General features: G+C 43.4%; 1 pseudogene; it reads left to right on the top strand.

Annotated features, from left to right (window-relative positions):
- Positions 1-616: 616 nt before the first annotated feature.
- LOC103292990 (prefoldin subunit 3-like) lies at positions 617-1,178 on the top strand (annotated as a pseudogene).
- The last annotated feature ends 5,675 nt before the right edge of the window (positions 1,179-6,853 follow it).

Below are 6,853 nucleotides of genomic sequence, written 5' to 3'. Positions count from 1 at the left end.
TGCTGTGTGCTTTGCTTCAAATCAAATCCTCAGAAAACGAAAGAGGATGATTAAGCATGATATTTAAGCCACTTGATTAATACTGCATCTTATTGAGGAGGGAATGATTAGTGGGAGGGGTGTGTGTGTGTGTGTGTTTTTTTTTTTTTTTTTTTAACAAGTGAAGTTTTCTAGAAAGTATCACTGGATTTGCAACTCCTTCTCACCGGATGTAAGCAATAGCTGTCATCGATCTTACACTGTTTTGAAAAATGCTTTAATAAGATTGTTTTTTTTTGAATTACCACTTGAGGCCATTCGTTTTGAGCACACACAAAGTTGTCCTTTCTCATTAATTTTATACTGACTTCTATTTTATAAAGTTCATGCTCTGATAATAAAGACAAATTCTAGCAATTACAGTTGAAATTTCAGCTTGTAGGCAACGAAGCAGAGGAAGTCTGTGGTGTTTGAAATATAGTGATCATCCCTCTGTGAGGACAAAAACCACACAGTGAAGTAAACGAGTCAGATCTGAATGGAAAAGTCAGATATTGACCAAGCAGACTGCTTTTAAAAATACCATTCAAGAGTTGCACTCTCGCTCCTCCAGAATGGCGACCGCGAAATAGGTTGTGACTTAGGAGAAGGGCTACAGAGAGTGGACAAGGGCTCCACCCAGGGATTCCTGGGGCTGTGTTTGTGGAAGATGTAGATTCCCTCATGAAATAGCCTGGCAATGAGTGAATATCCAGCACTAAAGAAGCTGGATGAACAGTACCAGAAGCAAAAGTTTATGGAACCCAACCTTGTTCAAAAGAAAGGGGGGCTAAAAGGTCAGATTCCTAAAATTAAGCAGACTTTAGAAATTCTAAAATACATGCAGAAGAACTGTCCACCAATTCATTGGAGACCAGATTCCTCCTGGCAGGTAACCTGTATGGCAAAGCTTCAGTTTCTCCTACCGTTAAAGTGTGTCTGTGGATGGGGGCTAATGTTATGCTTGAATATGATATTGATGAAGCTCAGCATTATTGGAAAAGAATTTATTGACTGCCACAAAGAATCTTATTCTCTTGAGGAAGACCTTGACTTTTCTTCCAAATGAATTTACTACCACAGAAGTCAATATAGCCAAGGTTTATAATTGGAACATAAAAAGAAAAAACTAAGATGATTCTACCAAGAACAAAGCATAATGCTGGCAATTAAAAATTGCCAGTGTGGCTCAGTGGTTGAGTGTTAACCTATGAACCAGGAAGTCACGGTTTGATTCCTGGTCAGAGCACATGCCCGGGTTGCATGTTCGATTACCAGTAGGGTGCATGCAGGAGGCAGTCGATCAATAATTCTCTCTCATCATTGATGTTTCTGTATCACTTTCCCTTTCCCTTCCTCTCTGAAATCAATAAAATATATTTCTTAAAAGTTAAACAATAAATTTTAAAAAATGTGGTTCAGTTTTCCAAACATGTTCTTTTAAATACATACTCCAAAGTTTATCCTTAAAGGTTGACATAACTTTGGATGATTTTTTAACAGTAAGAATAATAATTAAAACTTTAAAAAAATAAACACCAATTTTTAATTTATAAAAACAAAATCAGTTTCAAATATTTTATGGAATTAGCAGGGTTGGTTTTTTTTATTTCTTTCCAAAACAAAGTAAATGCTGCTTTCATTATTTTATTTATTTGCCATAAGAAAAGTCTTAATTAAAATGACTAATAACTGATATATGACATGGAGGCTTAATTCTGGACACGTTAGAAGTTTACTTTTTCTTTATTGGCTGATGTTACTCTCACTTGTTGTGGTTGAACCAGTTTAGAGGAAAGAAAAAGTCAGTTTCAATATTTGCAATCTTGTGGGGGTTTTTTAGTAGATGTGGGGCTTTATGGCCCTCTGTTGCCATTATTTGTCTTATGTAAATATAGTTTCATGAATTACTGCTTAGCCAATAACTATTTATTATAGTACTAGAGGCCCGATGCATGGATTCGTGCACCAGTGGGGTCCCTTGGCGTGGCTTGTGGGGATCGGCGAAACTGGCATTCCAACACCGCCTGCCACTCTTGCTCATCCTGGCCCCACTGTGTCTGCTGCCACAGTTCAGTAGGCTCGCTGCCACTCCACTGCGGTCTCCGGGCTGCAGTGGGGGAGTGGGCCTAAGCCACAGTCTGGCCTCCCTCTGCGGGAGGCGACCAGGCTGATCAGGGGAAGAAGCCTCCCCCATTACCCTGCTGCTGCAGGCTGCCCTCGGCCCTTGCAGCCACTGTGGCTTTGTCTGGAAGGACATCTGGAAGGACGCCCGGAAGGACATTTGGCTGTCCGGTCTAATTAACATATTATGCTTTTATTATTTTAGATTCTGTACTTTTCAGGCAATGGTCATTGGCCTTCCTAAACTTTAAGAGGGTTATTGAGACAACACTTTTTCTTACCCCTTATAATGGCACAGTGTCTTTGCACTGCCAACATAAGGGAGATTTCAGCCAACATGAAATAAAATTACTCAAAACTCTTGGCTAAGGTGATTTTGTATTTCTTAGCAGTTCTCCAAAGCAGCAGAATAGGAATATTAAGATACATATAAATCTGCAGTGGTTGAAAAGACTCGCGAGCTTTTTTATTCCATGATAAAACCTCATAGGAATAGTAGAAAATTCCCATAGAAAGCCATTAATACAATGGTTAGGAGTGGGTGATACAGATTCCAGTAAAAACACAAATGTATTATTTTATCTCCAATGTTTTGTACTTGTATTTCATGATATTAAAATAGTGAAGTTAAAACTGGGGGGAAATACCATTAAGGATATCTTAAGATCCTGAAATTAAGGGCAGAGTCATAAAATCTACATTGTGTGAGAAAAACAGCTGCACCGTTTATAGTATATCTCGAAATGTAATTGCTAAATAAAGTATCTTAGCAACAAGTAACTTCTGGCAAGGCTGTGGCCCCCCAGCCTGGGTCTGATGGCTCATCCTGAGCTTACCTCCACCACAGCCTTATTTTTTAAATATATTTTTATTGATTTCAGAGAGGAAGGGAGAGGGAGAGATAGAAACATCAATGATGAGAATCATTGATTGGCTGCCTCCTCATGCCCCCTCCTGGTTATTGAGCCTGCAACCTGGGCATGTGCCCTCACTGGAAATTGAACTGTGACCTCCTGATTCATAGGTCGATGCTCAACCACCGAGTCACACCAGCGGGGCATACAGCCTTATTTTTTACACCATACACCAACTCTACACCAGCTTCTCCCATTAGACTGAGCTCCCTTGGAATGCAGGCACTCTGCTCTTTTCATCTTTTGAACCAAGCCTAGCTTGGTACCTGGCACAGAGCAGGCTCTTACTAAATATTTAATGCATGAAAACTTAATTATTACATTTTTAAAATATATTTTATTGCTTTTTTACAGAGAGGAAGGGAGAGGAATAGAGAATTAGAAACATTGATGAGAAACATCGACCAGCTGCCTCCTGCACACCTCCTACTGGGGATGTGCCCACAACCAAGGTACTTGCCCTTGACCGGAATCGAACCTGGGACCTTTCAGTCTGCAGGCCGACACTCTATTCACTGAGCCAAACCAGTTAGGGCCATTACATTTTTTTAACACAAAAATTCCAAAGCACTCAGAACTAAAACGGAACTGTTCATTTCATCGTCACTCCTTGACAGTGGAAATATCTCTGATAAATACAACTGGCTGTGTCCTGCAGTAGAAGTCTAGGGTATAAATTTACAAAGCCAGCAGTGTGATTTCCTCTCTGCCAATGATCCCTTAATACATAATCAAAAATTGTCATTTGGGTTACACCAGGTCAGTAGGCTGATCAGAACTGTGACAATAGTAAGGGACCTGTTACAGGTAAAGATGAACTATTTTCCTCTGTAAATTACTTTTTTTTTTCCTAAATATAAATGGTGTTTGTAAAATAACACAAAAGAACATAAATAAAAAATAAAAATCACCACAAGCCTGCTATTAACATTTTGGTGTGTTTTCCTTTAAATTTTTTCACATAATTGAAATGAGATATCAGTTTTGTGTCCTGCTTACATTATTGAGAGCATTTTCCATGTTACTAAATTTTTCTCAAAAACAACCCTTTGAACAGCTGCATATTTTTGTCTCATGGAATACCATACCATAATGTATTTTTCACCATAATAAATTCTTGATGAAATCATATTTTTACATAAATATTTTTAGACTTTTTATATGGAAATATGGTATGATAAACTCACATGTATCCATCCTCCAGCTTCAATTCATTTCCCCTCCCCTGGCCCAGGTTATTTTGAAGCAAATTCCACACATCATATAATTATATCATTTAACCTGACATTGGTATGGACTACATTATCTACTAGTATATACTAGAAGCCTGATGCATGAAATTCGTGCAAGGGGCTTGGCCCTCGCAACCCCAGCTGCCCCGGCCGGCCCTTGCAGCCTCAGCTGGCCCTTGCAGCCCTGGCTTCGTCTGGAGGGTCACCTGGAGAGTTGTACTGCTGTTAGGTCTAGTTAGCATATTAGCTCTTTATTATATAGGATATAAAAGCTTAATATGCAAATTGTCCCCACTGGGAGACCGGGAGTTCGATCGCTCTCTATGACATGCGCCAACTCCCAATAATTGGCCCTTATTGCCAGCCAGGCCTAGGGACTCTTCCCATGCATGAATTTTGTTCACCAGGCCTCTAGTATATGCAATATTGAGAGAGCATATTATATATACTCTACTTTTTTAAATAAAATATTCAGTCAGTTGTATATAAATCTTTGAACACATTTCTGATTCTCTCCTTAGAGTACAGTCTAAAAATTAGAATTCTAGGTAAACAAGATGAAAATGTCCTAGGGCTCATGATAATTTTGCCAGATTGCTTGTGAAAAGGATATATCCATTTGTATTCCCATTAGCAACATGAAAGCACCTCTTTCGCTGCTCCCTCACCCACACCCAGTCATTGATTTGATTTTTTGAAATGCAGTGTAAAAGGTTTTTTTTCAACGATTTTCAGGGTTTAAAAATCTTCACCTAGAAGCTAATGGGGAGATCTTTGGAGTCAATCAGAGCTGGACTTCAATCCTCAACCTGTATAGCCATGTGACTGTGCTGGTCAGTCCCTGAACACCTGCTTCCTAATTCAGGAGATAAAAATACTGCCCTCATAGGACTTTGTGGTGATTAATATATAATAACTAGAGGCCCGGTGCATGAATTTGTGCATCAGAGGGGTCCCTCGGCCTGGCCTGTGGGATTGGGCCGAAACCAGCTCTCTGACATCCCCAGAGGGGTCCTGGATTGCAAGAGGGTGCAGGCCAGGCTGAGGGACCCCACCGGTGCATGATCAAGGCCGGGGAGGGACGCAGGAGGTTGGCCAGCCGAGGAGGGACCGTGAGAGGGCTCCAGGGTGTGTCCGCCTGTCTCGCTCAGTCCTTGTTGGCCGGACCCCAGCAGCAAGCTCACCTACTGGTCAGAGCATCTTCCTCCTGGTGGTCAGTGCACGTCATAGCGAGCAGTTGAGCAGCCTTAGCATATCATATTATGCTTTGATTGGTTGAACAGCTGACTGGTCGACCAGACACTTAGCATATTAGGCTTTTATTATATAGGACTAGAGGCCCAGTGCACGAAATTCATGCATGGGGGGGTCCCTCAGCCAAGCCTGCACCCTCTCCAATCTGGGACCCCTCGGGGGCAGTCGAACATCCCTCTCACAATCCAGGACTGCTGACTCCCAACTGCTTGCCTGCCTGCCTTCCTAATTGCCCCTAACTGCTTCTGCTGGCCAGCCTGATCACCCCCTAACCACTCCCCTGCCAGCCTGATTGATGCCTAACCGCTCCCCTGCCAGCCTAACTGCCATCCACTGCAGGCTTGGTCACCCCTAACTGCCCTCCCCTGCAGGCCTGGTCCCCCCAACTGCTCTCCACTGCAGGCCTGGGTCCCCCCCAACTTCCCTTCCCTGCAGGCCCGGTCACCCCCAACTTCCCTCCTCTGCCGGCCTGGTCATCCCTAACTGTCCTCCCCTGCAGGCTTGATTGCCCCAACTGCCCTCCCTTACAGGCCTGGTCCCTCTCAACTTCCCTCCCTTGCTGGCCATCTTGTGGTGGCCAACTTGTGTCCACATGGGGGCAGGATCTTTGACCACAAGGGGGCAGCCATCTTGTGTGTTGGAGTGATGGTCAATCTGCATATTACTTTTTTATTAGATAGGATAGAGGCCTGGTGCAGGAGTGGGGGCCAGCTGGTTTGCCCTGAAGGGTGTCCTGGATCAGAGTGGGGGTTCCCTTGGGGTGTGGGGCAGCCTGGGCGAGGGGCCTGTTGTGGTTTGCAGGCTGGCCACGCCCCCCGGCGACCCAAGTGGAGACCCTGGTATCTGGGGTTTATTTATCTTCTATAATTGAAACTTTGTAGCCTGGAGCGGAGTCAAGCCTCCTGCTCGCTCCGCGGCTGCCGCCATTTCTGTTGGAATTTATTTATCTTCTATAATTGAAATTTTGTAGCCTTTAGCGGAGGCCTGGGCTGGCCAGGGCTGCAGAAACTTGGCTTCCTCCATTGCCGGGGTCAACCCTAGCCTCCTGCTCTGTGCAACTCTGTGGCTGCCGCCATTTCTGTTGGAATTTATTTATCTTCTAAAATTGAAACTTTGTACCCTTGAGTGGAGGCCTGGGCCCACCAGGGTGTGTGGAAAGCTTGGCTTCCTCCATTGCCGGGGAAACCCAAGCCTCCCTCCTGCTCGCTTTGTGGCCGCAGCCATCTTGGTTGGGGTTAATTTGCATACTCGCTCTGATTGGCTTATGGTGTAGCAGAGTGATGGTTAATGTGCATATTACTCTTTTATTAG

This window comes from Eptesicus fuscus, chromosome 13 (genome assembly GCF_027574615.1).
Source record: "Eptesicus fuscus isolate TK198812 chromosome 13, DD_ASM_mEF_20220401, whole genome shotgun sequence".
Classification (NCBI taxonomy): domain Eukaryota; kingdom Metazoa; phylum Chordata; class Mammalia; order Chiroptera; family Vespertilionidae; genus Eptesicus; species Eptesicus fuscus.
This window is presented reverse-complemented; position numbering and strand designations above follow the sequence as displayed.